We start from the raw sequence: 16,055 nt of genomic DNA, 5'->3' as shown, positions 1-16,055 counted from the left end.
TGGCAGGAAAGCCCATTTTGAAGAAGGGGAATAACAGATGCCTACTGCCATCACCTTGCCCCCTGCAGCTCCCCCCGTACCCTGCAGAGAGCAAGTACTTACCCTCCGTGGGCTTCCGTTCACTCATCTGAAGTCTTGAGGTTTAGATGATGTAAAGGTTGTGAGTGCACATTGAGTGTTTTTAAACTTTATTATACTGGTTTATTTTTATTGCTGCTATTGCTTCTGCCCTCCAAATCTTGACCCACCCTCCAGGGGTTCCCAGACTGTGAATGGACCGTGGACCTTGGGAAAGCAGAGAGGGGCTTGAATTTATTCTAAGAAGCTAGGTCAGCGTGCCATGAGTATGTCTACATTGACTTGTTTTTGAAGTGTAATACACACATACAAAAGAGTACATATCCTAAGTGCGGGGTTTGATGGATTTTCACAAACGAAACCCAGTTGTGTATCCAGCACCTGGGACAAGAATCAGGAGTGACAGTCCCCCAGAAACAGCCCCCTCACCCCTGCCTTGTAGATCACTGGAGATGTGTTGATTCATCACCTAAGAAGTCATGTACAAGCATTACCTGCATCATGGTAGCATTTCTCATGTTGTGCTTTTTTAATAAACAGAATGTTTTAAATACACGTGGCATTATGTCATTAAAAAAAATTTTTTTTTTTTAACTAAAAGGAATCCTCAAGTTTAAAAGCTTGAGAAGCTCTTCGGGGTCAACTCTTGCTTATCCCACTCCCTTAAATGTTTTCTTTCTGGCTGAAATTACCATTAGGTGATAAGATGTGTTTTGTTCCCTGGGAAGGTGTCATCCATGTCATATGTTGGCCCTTCTCCCTTCCCAGGTTGTAAACTCTCCGAGTGAAAGAATCAGATCTTAGGTATCTTATATTTTCTTTCCTGTGCATAGCTTAGCACGGTCACCGACTGACTACCAGCTTATCCATTTCACCCAACGTTGAGCTTGTGGAATGACCGTATTTATCCCCAAAATATAACTACTCAAATCCTGGGCGCACTTCGTGTCTCTGAAGGGGTTCATTGTTGATAAATATACCAGTTTGCTGTTGCTGCAGTGCCCAGCACAACAAATACAGTTATGAATGAGATTTTCTTTTTCTTTAGTTCCTTTTTTTTTTTTAACTTACCATTTTTTTTTGGCTCTAGACCAAGATAGAACAGCCTTACAGAAAGTTAAGAAGTCTGTAAAAGCAATATATAATTCCGGTCAAGGTAAGTACTTACCAACGCAGATAACACCAATTACATATATTGTCTGCAGTTTTTTGTTATTTGTTAGATGCTAAGTTTCTGGAAGACTTGATACAAATGGAAAAACAAGTAAGTCAAAGAAATCCAGATTTTCTCTTTTTTTCTGTCTCTTCTGTCAGTCCAAACCTGTTACTGCTTCCCAAGTAAAAAGAAGGAAAAACATTAGTTGCAGTGGGTTTTATTACACAGTGCAAAACTTCAGAAGAGTTATAGGTAATTTTGCCACAAGTGACATAGGAGATATGTAAAATTCTCTTTGTGTGGTTGGTCAGACTGTAATTCGGTGGCCTCAGTTAAACACATGAGGATCTTTTCCATCGGAAGTGTACCTGTACACATTTGAAAATCCGTATTGGTGACAGGCGTGGGGTGAAAGTTAGGGGACACATGAGGACGAGGCTAAAGGGAGAGACCTGGACAGACCTGCCAACTCGAGTCTTTGCATCTGGCTCAGGGCAGGCCAGGTAACCTGTGTCACCAAATGTTTTAGCTTTGGTCAGAGACTTTGTCGTCTTGGAGAGAAAAGTATGTTGTCAGTGGATTAGAAGAAGTAAACCGAATTAAGATAAACAGTAGGTAACCACAAGAAATGGTAGGTTCCAGTGCCCCAGGGAGGGAGAGGCCTGCAAACATAAAATGAGTTTCAAGGTCTCTGACTCACATCTTTTGTTATTGGTATTGCAATACCAGCTCGCTTTCCCAGAGGCCAGGTCTCTAAGAGATCAGTTGTCTGTAACAGAACACCTGGGAAGGGAAGGCAGTGGAGTACAATGGAAAGGGCATGCTCTGAGGTTGTATGCTTGTGGGTTTGCACCCTTTCTCTCCCTCTAACCAGCAGCGTGACCTTGAGCTGGTTACTTCACTTTTTTGAACCTCCATCTTCTCTCTAAAACGGGGATCGAATATTACTCAGCCATAAAAAGAAACGAAATTGAGTTATTTGTAGTGAGGTGGATGGACCTAGAGTCTGTCATACAGAGTGAAGTAAGTCAGAAAGAGAAAAACAAATACCGTATGCTAACACATATATATGGAATCTAAGAAAAAAAAAAGGTCATGAAGAACCTAGGGGGAAGACAGACGGGAATCTTTATTCAGACTTACTAGAGAATGGACTTGAGGATACGGGGAGGGGGAAGGGTAAGCTGTGACAAAGTGAGAGAGTGGCGTGGACATATATACACTACCAAACGTAAGGTAGATAGCTAGTGGGAAGTGGCCGCATAGCACAGGGAGATCAACTGGGTGCTTTGTGACCACCTAGAGAGGTGGGATAGGGAGGGTGGGAGGGAGGGAGACGCAAGAGGGAGGAGATATGGGGATACTTTGTTATAAAGCAGAAACTAACATACCATTGTAAAGCAATTATACTCCAATAAAGATGTTAAAATAAATAAATAAATAAAAAGTAAAACGGGGATCGTGATATTACAGGGTTGTTGAAGGGATTTAAGTAGTTAATATCTGTAAAAGTCTTACCACCTCATGGCAGTTCAGTAAATACAATACATTTATATGTTTTATATTTTATTTACATTTATACTCACTCTTGTGATAAAATCATAGGGTATTTCCTGGTCCTCCTCCTCTTGTCAGAGCTGGGAATCAGTTGCCTCTTTTCTTCATTAAAGCCCCAGGCTTAGGGCACTCTGTAATCCTAATTAACACATTTTGTACCCTGGTTCCTGGAGACGTGTCTCTAATTGCTTTATATCCAATAAAACACTAACTTCTAATCAAGGTAGGTAAATGATATTTGTCTGGTTATGTATTGACCAAATGGTGCTTTAAGTCTTGGCCTAGATTATACACCTAACTTATAACCTATGTCTTAGCTTCCTTCTAATGAACTCCGATGAGGTGGTAGCCCTTAATAGGGGATGTGAGTGGGTTAAATAACTGGAAGATGGCACAAGGGGCTTCTGAGGTGCTGGTATTGTTCTGTTTCTTAATTTGGAGGGTATTACATAGATAAGTCTACTTTTTGATAATTCATCAAATGCTACACTTAGGATTTATGTACTTCTCTATATGTATGTGTGTGTGTTATGCTTTATATACAAGTAGGTTCATTGAAGCATTGACTGTGATTTGGTAAAACAGAAAATGGAGATTTGTTAAATAAACAATAGTATATCTATATAATAGAATACTAGACAGACTTTATAAAAAAGAAACTTAGGTGTAGCATAGATCTAAGTTTAAATCCTAGCTTTGTCACTACTTGTTAAAGTAAATTATTTAACTTCCATGAGTCTTGGACTTCCCTGGTGGTCCAGTGCGTAAGACCCCACACTCCTAATGCAGGGGGCCCAGGTTCGATCCCAGGTCGAGGAAGAAGTCCTCATGCTGCACGCAACGAAGATCCCCGTGCTGCAACTAAGACCTGGTGCAGCCAAAATAAATAACTAAATAAGTAAGTAAATAAATAAATAAGTAAATAATGACTTCCATGAGTCTTAAATTGCCTCACCATCAAATGAGAAAATAATATCTAATTTACAGGGTATTGTATGGACAAAATGAGGGAATATTTAAGGCCCCTGACACACTGCCTGCCACGCAGTCCGTGCTTAACACATAGTAGATGAGAAAAAATGGCAGGTAGGTCAATAGCATGGGTGCTTTCTCTATATTAATTCAGTCTTTCTGCAAATAATGTTGGACCAGTCTGATTTTATAAAGAGCTTAATGAGCCGTTATCTGCCTAAGGAATAAATGTCAGTTCTCCATAATGGTATGGTTTCTGCCTGTGAGTCACAGAGGGAGACTTCTGATTTACAGCTGTGAGGTGCTGCCACATTTACTCTGCTCGGGGCTCCATGTGACTTTCTTTTCCAAGTGTCCTTACTCAAGACACATTTCTTGCCTTGGCCTCAATGACCATGTCGTTCAGCAGCTCACACAAAGGCTCTTGTACTTGGGAATGTGCTTCTTTAAAGCATTTCCTTGGTCCCAGCTGTCCTGGACGTGGCAGTGGGGAGAGGTTGTCCCTGTGTGTATGTAAGGTGGAGAGTTGAAGTGGGGGTGAGTGCAGAGTTTGGCTGCCGTTTCCTCTCCCAGATGCTACTCTCCTGTGGTTGGGGGGGACCGCAGCTGACTGAGCTTCGAATCCCCCCCCAAAGGTTTCCCCTTTGAAACCTGGATTCAGGGTTGTTGTGTGTACTTTGCCCTAGGTCTGCACTAGCCAATCGCACATGGCTTTTTAAATTTAAATTAATTAAAATAAAATTTAAAGTTCAGGCCCTCCATCTCAGTAGCCACATTTTGAGTCCTCAGTAGTCATGTGTGACTGTGGCTACAACATTGGGGGGTGCAGACACAGGGTATCTCCATCATCACAGGAAGTTCTGTGGCTGTAGAGCACACATCCCGTAGTATTGTAATTGTTAGCCTGTCTCTCTTGCATTAGACCAGTGAGTCTCAATCCTGGCTTTTCATTAAAATCATCTGAAGAGGGAATTTCCTGGTGGTCCAGTGGGTAGACTCCACACTTTCACTGCCAAGGGCACAGGTTCAGTCCCTGGTCGGGGAACTAAGATCCCACAACCTGCGCCATGCAACCTAAAAATAAAGTAATAAAATAAAATCACCTGAAGAGCTCTTAGAATACAAAAACAAGGATTCCCCGAGCCCTCACACTCCAAGAGTAGCTCCAGAGTAGGGTCCAGTAGTGGGATTACAAGAGTATTACTCCCCAGGTGACTCTAAATGCAGCTAGAGTTGAGGACTGCATCAGTGGCCTGGGAACTCCTTGATGAGGGCTGTTTCATCTTTGTATTATTTTGTGAATTTGCCAACCTAGTTTGTTAGCTTAGCAAATATTTATTGAGCACCTATTACATGCTACTCTTCTGGGTGTTGGGTATATTAGACAAATCAGACAGAATCTCTGCCTTTATGATAATTTTAAAAGTCCTGTGGGAGAGAGAGCGGTTAATCAGATCATTAAGCTGGAAAGTAGCTAGAGTTAGAAACTGGCAAGTACTACGGAGGAAAGCTTGCCGGGTACAAAGAAGAAATCTGATGTAGTTTGAGGAGCGTACTAAGGGGAATGTCTCTGGAGGACATGACATTCATTGGGTGTACATGCTGTACTAAGATAAGCCCATCAAGCCTTTGAGGTAAGTCTACCATTATCTCCAGTTTATAGATGATGAAGCCGAAGCATAAAGAGCCAGACTGTGTTGTCCAGGATGCCACAGCTAACAAGGAATGGAAGGAGAGCCTAGCTGACTCCAGCTTTGCTGTTTGCGGCGGCTGTGGACGTGTCTTCTACCTGACACTTGTCCAGGGCTCAACAAGCATGGAATGAATTGCCGCTTATCAGCTGGATGGGTCCCCAGGAAGCTTTCTGTCAATGGCTGTTAAATATTCACTAGTCATGAATATTCATGAATGAATCCATCACATGTACCCTCCCAGCAGTGTAATCCGTGGGATGACTTTGTGGTTCCCAGATAGGGGCCACAATGGCAGGTGTCATTCCTGTGCCCTGGAAGTGTGGGGGTGAACCCAGATCTCAGCGACTGCTGGGGCCTGATAGGGTTTCTGCAGTCACCAGTGATTACAGTGTACCCAGGTTTTTGATCAGCCGGTGTGGGCAGCACCGTGACAGTTAATTCTTAAAAAATAGCAAGATGAGTAAAACAGTGATGTTGCAGATCTTTCCATGACACATGCTCAGTGGAATCCAGGTCATTCCCGTCCAAGGGCTTTTTGGCCTCTTCCAAAGAAGCCACAAGAGGCTGAACCCTGGTATCTGTTTCCCAGTGTGTTTTCATAATTTTCTTGTTTTCTCACAGTGCTTATGACACAAAACCCGTCTGATGTTCTTTAGAAATTTAAGAAGCGTTTCTATATTTCTAGTTTGAGAATACCAACCACCCACCTCCCCAGAATGATTTGAAAGATGGTGGAGAATGGTGAAAGGTCTTTACTCTTAAAATGTATTTATTATTTTTGTACATAAGCTTTGTCAGTATTAATTAGTAAATGGTATAATAAGAGAAATTTCATTGGAAAAACAAATTATCTCCCTTCAAGCCCTTTAGTTTGAAATGGCTTTGGGAATTTGTCTCTTTCTCTTACTTGTTCCCACTGTGTATGAGGAGATTTTAAAAAACAGAAAAAAAACTGAATTCTGTGAGCTACTTGGATCAAGGGGAAATTTTCCAAGCCATTCAGTTTTCCTGTGTTGTTTCTAAGTTTCGAAGTCTTAACAATATTAAACTGTGAAATATATTGTCATTTAGAAAGTTCTTCTTGGTGAATGTGTTCCTTCCCTCCTTCCTCGTCTCTCCCCCGATATATGTTTAAAACAGCTAGTAGTTTCTTGAACATCGTAGAGGTTTTAAAGTATGTTGCAATTCTCTGGGACTTTTTCTTTCAAAAGAGGGAGCCTAATTCTCTTTGTCTTGAATGTATGCCAGACTTACAACTCTCCTCTAATGAAGAGAATGTAATAGCAGTGATGCCGTGTGATTTCCAAGGCCAGTTCATAAAAGAGATGGCTTCCACCTAGGTCCCCCCAACCCCTTCATTTGTTTTGGAGGAAGCCAGCCACCATGTTGTGAGGACACTCAAGCAGCCCTGTGGAGAGAGATCTTCCGCCCAAAACCACCACTAAAGAGCATCTGCTAGCCCCAAACCTTCAGGTGACTGCAGCCCTAGCTGGCATCTTGCTCTCCGTCTTTGAGTGAGACCTGAGGTCAGAACAGTAGAGGTAGGGCTGGCAGTCATAGGATTTCTGCCCCTGAGAGCGAGGGCATGTGTATGCATGTGGTGGGTCCAGTGTAGGTCAGTGTGTGTCTCTAGAGAAAAAAGAGCTTACTGCATCTCAGTGCTGTTGAAAAAGAAAGCGATACACCCTATACTTCTGTAAAATGGAAGAGTCATGTGGTTCATTGTAAGCATGGGGGTACCAGATTTGTTCTTCTATCAAATGACTTAGTTGAGTTGAATTCGTTAATCTTTTTGAACAGATATACTATTATTATCTAAACACACACACATGTACACTTTTCCTTGGCAGTAAAGACCCAGGATATTCCTGCTACTGGGGCTTTTTCTGTGATTGAAAAAATAATAAATTTTTTTGCACAAATCAAAATGTGTGATTTATTACTATATGTGGCTTCCTTAAAATTTATGCCAAGATATATTTGGAATACATTTTAGCTTATTAGTGACACATGGTGCCCATTAGAAATCTCTGTAACATTGTTAGTCTGAAAGTTTGGATTCTTAAATCCTTTAATTTTAGCGAATAAAAAAATGACAGTGGTATGTAATTTGATTACAAGTATATATTTCTGAAATACAGCTGGATTGTCATAAATGGTTCCATAGCCTTTTCACGTCAGGAAAGGAAGCCCTTGGCTTTCTCACTGCCTTCTCTTTTATTCCCCTTTCATTTTCAGTTAGAATTCTGTAGTGAGTGGTTTTACAAGAACATTTGTGTTATTTAAAGCAAAATTGAAGTGTGGTGTTCACCCCAAATTTTCATTTTGATAATTTATTTTAAGAAATAGCTCATTGTATATGATGAAATCTAAGATTTTAAAGGTAAAGTGCTGAATTCATCAGTGTACAGGAAGGGAATGTTTTTACATCCAAGTAATTTCACTTCAGCTACTTTTTTAGTTAACATTTTTTCAAATTTAAAGGTATAGTGTGAAGTGAATTCTAAGTAGAGTTGGTAATTAAGTTTAGAGTCTTAATTGTAATGGTATTTTTAATCCTTTGGTTTTCAGTGGGAAGAAAAGTTTTCTTAACAAGGATGAATAGAGATAAAATAGATTAGAACTTTAATGGAAAGAATGTCAAGAGGTATACAGAGAACATAGTCTGTGTTTAGAAAATTTTCTCCTTTTTGCTGTTTTCCAAGTTTGTGGATGAAAATCTGATCTTTTTTAAAAACAATTTTTGAATTAAAGTGAGCTTGTTATAAATAAATAAGTAAATAAATAAATCTAAGCCATCAGAAGTAGAAGGCTTTAGATAGAAATACTGTAAATACTCTTGGTGGTGGTTGTAGTGATTTAAGCAAAGTCTAAACAAATTACTTTGGGCCTTCAAGGCATTTTGCATTCTTGTGGATCCATCATTACTTCTTAAGAGATGAAAACAAATCAAAATGATGGGTTCCTTCAGAATGGTCAAGGAAGGATGCTTTTCCAAAAGGGGGTATACTTATCCAGGAGAGAGTATTACTCCTCAAATTATGTGGGGATAAAACCAGAGGGATTTTTTCAACTGCCTTTAGAAAATTGAAGTCTCTTTCCAGAATAATCTTATAACTCCAGGCTCTTTGGGAATTGACAATTTTTGTATTCAAGGCTGAAACACTCTGTGACTTGAAATCAGAGGCTGTCTGGGGCGCGTGTGTGTGCGCGTATGTATGCACTTCCTCCGTTTTGCTGGTCTGGAATGAGTGTTCTCACTTTTAAAATGAATTAATATTTTATAATGTTTGCTTGCAATTTATGGGAGCATGCTTCATGAGAAAGTAACTCATTTTAAATGAAATTGGGAGCACTCATTCCACAACCAGTAGTTTGGGGTTTTCTTAAAGCAAAAATAGTCTGTTAAAGGTGACTATAAAAAACATGTTTCTGTACCTTAATGGTCCAATTTTGATAGAAGTAATAAATTATAGCCACCATTTGTTGAGTGCCTACTATATGCCAGGTGCCTGTTGTCACTTAATCATCTCAACAGTCCTGCATGGAAGACATTATCATCCCCAATTTAGGGGTGAAGGAACCTGGTTTAAATTACTGACACAGCTAGTAAGCTTAAGTTTAAACCTGGCTTACATTACTTAAATTACAGCTCGTCAGTAGCTACAAGTTTTGAAACTTAGTTCTTCATGATCCCAAAGCTGCTGAGCCAGAATTGCCGGATTATTAACTGTCAGAGGTGAGTGCGGACCCGGAATGGGGCACTGAGGATACAGTGGGGCGCAAGACTTGTGGGCACACCGCTCTGGAGTACCTCACATGTGAAGAGAGACAGACGAGTGAAACAAGCAGTAATCCTGTAGCCTGAAAGTGCCAGATGGGCCAGTTAGAAAAGGAGCAGTTTTATTACTTCAGATACAAACTAGAGCTGGAATTTAGGACGACCCAGAAAGTATTTCTCCAAGCTCGCTCCTATTACTATGTCCTTTGTAATTAGCATGATTTATATATGAACAACAATGCTCTTAAAATAACATATTCTTGGGCTTCCCTGGTGGCGCAGTGGTTAAAAAAAAAAAAAAATATATATATATATATATATATATTCTCTTACATAGGCTGAACATGCGTGCTGCACACCCTCATTAATTTATTGTGGGTTAGTTCAGACAGGTTAGGGATCAAATGCTGATTTAGCCCCTGATTGGTGGCCGGGAACCTGTGGACAGAGAACACTTCAAGCAATTGGTTCTTCATTTCTGAAAATGGAAAGATAGTTTCTACCTCATTGGACTGTTGTGAAGCATAACATGTGTGATTCAGACCCAGTAATGGTGGTGCTGGTGGTTACCTTCATCCTCATCACTTGAGGCTTTCTGAAATCGTGGGGAGAGATTAGGGACAAACATAGTTTTTCATCTTAGATCCACTACCATGGAGATAAGTGCAAGATGCTTCACCTTGCCCCCAACCCCGCTTCAAGCTTCAGTTTTCTCATTCCTAAAATGGGGCAGTGGTGCCTACTTTGTGAAAATTGGGAAACATATATAAAATATTTAATGCGGTACTGGGACATAGTAATCAGTGATAATTATAATTACAGTTAATTGCAAAAAAATTAATCAAAACTGGAAAAATTTTTAGCCAGTATTTCTTCAGATTATTTATTTATTCTTATATTCTTTTATCTTTCTGAGATTCCAGTAACATTTGTGTTAGATATTGTCACCACAGGTCATTAAGACTCTTATTTGTTTATTTTTGGTCTTTATACTCTTTGTGTTTCAGTTAGGGTAATTTCTACTTACCTGTCTTCAAGTTTACTGCTTCTTTCTTCTGCAGTCTGCTTTTCAGTCTGCTATTAGTCTCACCCAATTGATTTTTTATTTCAATACTGTAGTTTTTAGTCCTTGGATTCCATTTAGTCCTTTTGTAGAATTTTTATCTCCTCTGAAGTTCTTCATCTCTACACCCATTTTGTCCAACTTTTCCTGTAGATTCTTGAATATATTTGTAATGTTTATTTTTGAAGTTGTTACATACTAAATCCAACATCTGGGTTGTCATCTGTGATTCTGTTTCTCTTGACGTTTCTCTCTTGATTTTTGGCTACATGTCTTCTGTTTCTTTGCGTGTCCAGTAGTTTCTGTTTGCATGGTAGACGTGGTAAATTATATGCTATAGAGACGCTGGATTGTTACCTTTCTATGAAGTGTGTTTCTTTTAGTACACAGTGAAGTTGCTGGTGGTCGCCATCACCCTGGTCCTGTAAAAGGCTTTCTTAGGTGAGTTTATTGTAGTTTTGCTCATACTCCTAGGCTATAGCCCTTAGTCCTGTTCCATTCTCTGGACCCCTATGACATGGTCCTCTGGAACTTCAGCCCACAGTGTTCACCAAGCCCTGCTAACTTTGTAGGACTTGAATTCCATCCTTTACTCCGCATTGGGAAGTGGCTGAAAACAGCTGAGTCTAAGGTGCTGTTTTCCACGGGGCTTCTTGGAATAGCATTCATGCATGTGCAGTTCAGGATCAGCCTAAGGGTTTGAAGGGAGAGCGTATACAGATGTGCGGACTCTCCTTTCTCTGACTTCCACCTTTCTAAGATCCCCCCACTCAATTTCCAGCTGCTAACGCAATCCTGACCTCTGACATCTTAGCTCAGTGAGATGCCGCTTTCTGCTGGAGTTCTGTTCTCCTTGCCCAGCATGGACTGAGGTCTGCCAGCAGGAGAAAAGTCAGTTAAAGATGCTCTTCCCCAGAATCGTTCCCTTCCTTGAAGGGTAAAGTATCCCTGCCTGTTTCTTCATGCCTTTGCTTGCTCTCCAGTGGCTTCCAATGGTTGTTATTTTTTATATTTTGTCCATCGTTTATCAATGTTAATGACGGGAGCATTAGCCTGGTACAAGTTACTCTGTCACGTTATCAACTGCAGGCCTTTAATTATAAAAACTATATATGAGCAATTCATTTATTAAGCACGTATTGAGCATATAGCTGGAAGGGATTGACAGAACACTCTTGGCTCACAGGTGGTTACTATGTTTTAGGGCATTTGGACTTAAATAAATAGATAATGGATGACAGATCATGACAAGTGACTTAAGAGTTGAAGAGTTGAAGGTATACCTTCAACTGAGGTTAGCGGAGTTGAAAATTGGCATTTCATTTTTCAGTCAAAACTATTAAGTGCCAGAGAGGTGAGTGGGTAATAAGATGAACGGGGTAAGTAAAAGGTGATAAAAGTAATAAAAACAAGTGAATTCTGCACTCTTGAGCTTACAGTTTTATTGCAAAGTAAAATATAGTTACCTATAGGCACACTTTATTTGAAGTTAGATTTTAAAGTCTGCATGAATGGAAAGTAACCTATGGGGTCAAAATAAGCCTTGAAAATCCTTGGATGGCCTGTAAAGTACACTTAAAATATAACATGCAGTGTTTTTACATAGTATCGGCATTCCTGTAGGAGCCCTTCCCGCTCCAGGGACACATGCTCATTGAGTGGAATGGGGGCCCTCTCTCTCTCTTTTTCTTTCAGATCTTCTAAGTTAAATCTCATCAGTTAAAGGCACAGATGTGTAACCCCATTTGTGTTTTTCAGTCCTTCTCGCTAAGCCTATTTACCGTTTAAGGATTCAGGTTAATGATTATCTGTAGTTTCTTTTCAGGACCACCTTTCTCCTTTGGACAGACCATTGCAGTTAAGATTCTACAGCCTGCCTATACCTTGCTGCCTCTTTGTTGCAAACTGCATTTTGACCACTTGGATGGTTTATATCTCATACAATTCGGATTGTTTTTTCCTGTATAAAGATATTTCACTTAAACTGTCAGAGTCTGCAGGAAAGCCAGGGTCTTTGGTTTTATTTCTGTGTATGGTATTTTCCCCAGGTTTGCTTAAACCCTCCCTTTTTCATACACGCTCCTCCGACCACCTGGGGTATCACACGTGAAGCAGCTCCATCACGGTTCTTCACATTACACACCATCTTACGGCAGCCATGCTCTGTGATGACCTCCGGAAAGCAGTCGTCCATGAGTTGAATTCCATTTGTGGTTTAGGAGTGGACAAGAATTCTAAAGTGTCTGTTTCCAGGACTGGAGGGACTTTCCAGATGAGTCTTTAACCCAGAAAGATAACTGCTTATTGATTTTTCTGATACCCTGTTTGGGTATGGAAATCAGGCAGGTTGCAGCACTTGGTTCTGAAGTGTTTTTCATTGGTAATCAATCCTGCAAGACAGAACGCTCAGGGGCTGTCGGAGGATGACTTTGCAGGGACAGTTTGTCGCTTGCATTCACAGGCAACAGAAGGGTATTCTTCCACATCTCAGATAATTGATCTAACATACACTTTTTCTCTGTGGAGACTTGCAGGGGGCTGCTACTTTGGAACACCTGGGGCCGATTTTTTTTAAATGGCATTTTCTATTTGATTTTTTTTCCCATATGGAAGTATAACGTGTATTAACATGTTTGCTGTAGAAAATTCGAACGAGCTAAAAGAAGAAAATACTAATTGGCCATGTTTCTTTTTAAACTCTTTTTTTGTGTGTGCATTCTCAATCACAGACGGCACCCTTAGGCGGCACCCGGCACATGGGTGATTCCGCATACCTCCTCCTCTGCTTTGTCTGCCCTTGGAGTCATGCCTTTTCCAGGAGTTCTGGGATGGAGAGAACAGTCCTGCTGTATTCCTGCTGTGCTGCGTGCACAGTGAGGAGGGGCCACAGGGCAGGAGAGCTGGGATGCGACCTCTGCCCAGGCTAGAAGTAGCTGCACATTTCTTAGCAAGCCCCTTCATTCCTTAGGACCTCATTTTATTATCTAGGAAACAGAAAAGATGGTCCCTACCACGTCTGTGTATGAGTTAGTGGTTATAAAATGACATGAAGATTCTTTTGCAGCCTAAAATGCACAATACATACCCTAAGGGGAGTTCATGGGACCCAACAAGTAATGCTTTTCCCCAGTGACTGAAACCAGAGGCCAGCTCAGCCCCCTTGATCTCATCTGTGCACGTGTGCTGCTGCCCTTCCTTCAACTCGCTGGACTCTCTGCACCCGTCCAGGGTAAGAAGCTTTGTCCTTGGATTCAGCTAACATTTCCTCCGTGATTCTGAACTTTCTGGGATCATAGATGCCTTTATAATCGGAGAAAAATGGATCTTCTCCTGAATGAAAAACAAAAACAAAACTTGCAAGGCAGAAATTTTCAGTCAATTTTAGGGGCTTTTGGAGCCCCTAAATTCCACGTAATTTATTAACCAGGAGGCTAAAGCTCAGAACAACTAAGGGATGCACCCAAGGCCACATACATAATGACCTAAGTAATCTTTGTATCTCAGTATGGGTGCTTGATGAAAGTTAATGAATTAACAGTAAAATGTGAAGCCATATTTTTAAAGTACATCTTTTTATAAGAACACCTGGCTCCACTGGATGATGGGCACTCATGCTGTGGGAGACTGGAGTAGGAGAGGAATTGCTTGTCTCCTTTCTAGCTTTTTTAGGGGCCAGATCTGAAGTTACCTCAGAAGCCATCAACAAACCAAAGTGTGATGTGTATTTGATCTGGCAGTTAGGAAGCCTCAATAATGGAGCCAGGATAGGGAACATTTCTGCTTCTGCTGTAATGGAGTGATGGTCACGTGCCATTTAAATGCTGAGTAATAGCCTCGTGGAACTCTCCGGGCATCTTTTCTCGGGGTTCTGTTAGTTAATGGATTTGTCAGTGCTGCAGAAATGGGAGTCTGCACGCTGAGTTTCCAGATAACAACCCCAGGGGCTGGGGCAGATTCTTGCAGAAGCTTGGCTAGAACTTTGAAAGAACAAATTCAAATTCAAAATGACCTTGACAGATCAGAGTAGTGAATCATCCAAAGTGGTATGGAGAAAAGCAATTTAAAAAAATGTGCACAGGGCTTTCTGTCTCCAAGGGTGATACCTTTAATCTTAAGAATAGACCAGTGCAGGGAGTGGGTGTGGGAACAAACGGGAAAACGGAGGCCCAGGGATGTGAAATAACTGCTTACAATCAAGTAGATGTTGTATCTCAGAAAAAAACAGACTCTGGACTCTAAATCCAGGCCTTATCCCCCGATAACACAGTGTCTTGTAAAATTAAAACTGGTTGTTTTCAGGGTCACAGGGTAGATGTTGCTGGCTTTATGGATTGGTGTGGCAAAAGCGATCTGAGCCCCAGTATGACAATGAACAGGAATGGAGGGCAGTGCTTTTTTTTTTTGCGGTACGCGGGCCTCTCACTGTCGTGGCCTCTCCCGTTGCGGAGCACAGGCTCCGGATGCGCAGGCTCAGCGGCCATGGCTCACGGGCCCAGCCGCTCCGCGGCATGTGGGATCTTCCCGTTCCGGGCCACGAACCAGTGTCCCCTGCACCGGCAGGCAGACTCTCAACCACTGCGCCACCAGGGAAGCCCAGAGGGCAGTGCTTTTAAACTTCACCTGCCTGGTTCTAGACTGAAGATGGTGAGCTCTGGAGAAACCCAAGGCCCCAAGTTAGTCTCTTCTTAACCCCTGGGTACTTGATGGTGCCTTGATGGTAGGCCATTACCTCTTACCTGGAAGGTGCTTTACCCCAAGTTGACTTGTTAACCAACTACTTATTCTTCAGGTTGCTGCTCAGTTACCGTCTTATGAAACCTAACCTGCCCCATCCAAGTTTTACCACGTGTTCATTGATTTATCCGATATTGAATGGGTACCTACAACAGGCCATGTTAAATAAGCAATGTATTTTCATACAGCAGAAAGGAAATAAAGTTAGAACTCTTCCTCATGCCATGTGAATACACCCATTGCTGATGGATTGAGTATTTAAATATTAAAAAGAAAATAAAACTGAACTAAATACTAGAAGGTTTAGGACATTAGAACCCTTCTTCCTGCTGTGTGAACAGATGAATTTCATTAGATTAAAGATTTCGATGTTTAGAAAAAATACTGAATGTTAGAAGGGTTTAGGAGTAGAAGCAAGGCCGGAAACCCAAAAGTCTTTTGAGTAGACTGGTATATTTGACTCTGTGAAATTTCAAATATTCTGTATGGCAAAGGACACCATACAGAAAGTTAAAAGACTAGTGGGAGGGACTTCCCTGGTGGTCCAGTGGTTGGGAATCTGCGCTCTCGCTGCCAAGGGCCTGGGTTCGATCCCTGGTCAGGGAACTAGGATCCTGCAAACCGTGTGGCACGGCCAAAAAAAAAAAGACAAATGGGAGAAAATACTTGCGACAAAGATTGCCATCCCGTAAGCAAGACAGTCTTTTTACAAATAGGGAAAAGACAAGCAATGGGAAACCAGGCTAAGTGTGTAAACAGGCAGAAAAGGAAATGTGAATGGACAATAAAATTACAAAAAGTTACTCAGGCTTACTATAGTCAAGTTTTTCACATCCACGTGGCAAGAATTAAAAAGAATAATGACAGGGCTTCCCTGGTGGCGCAGTGGATAAGAATCTGCCTGTCAATGCAGGGGACATGGGTTCAAGCCCTGCTCTGGGAAGATCCCACAAGCTGCGGAGCAACTAAGCCTGAGAGCCACAACTACTGAGCCCACGTGCCGCAACTACTGAAACCTGC

General features: G+C 41.3%; 1 protein-coding gene across 1 annotated transcript in view; it reads left to right on the top strand.

Moving 5' to 3' along the window:
* The first annotated feature begins 1,166 nt into the window (after nt 1-1,166).
* ASAP1 (ArfGAP with SH3 domain, ankyrin repeat and PH domain 1) overlaps nt 1,167-16,055 on the top strand; it is a 145,315-nt gene continuing 130,426 nt past the window's right edge. Inside the window, exon 1 of the mRNA XM_024741265.1 lies at nt 1,167-1,234. The gene's annotated coding sequence lies outside the window, so the exon portion shown is untranslated. The remainder of the gene's footprint in view (nt 1,235-16,055) is intronic.

Source organism: Neophocaena asiaeorientalis, unplaced genomic scaffold (assembly GCF_003031525.2).
Source record: "Neophocaena asiaeorientalis asiaeorientalis breed wild unplaced genomic scaffold, Neophocaena_asiaeorientalis_V1.1 scaffold177, whole genome shotgun sequence".
NCBI classification, from domain to species: Eukaryota; Metazoa; Chordata; class Mammalia; order Artiodactyla; family Phocoenidae; genus Neophocaena; species Neophocaena asiaeorientalis.
The sequence above is the reverse complement of the archived record's forward strand: the minus strand, read 5'-3'. Positions and strand labels throughout refer to the sequence as shown.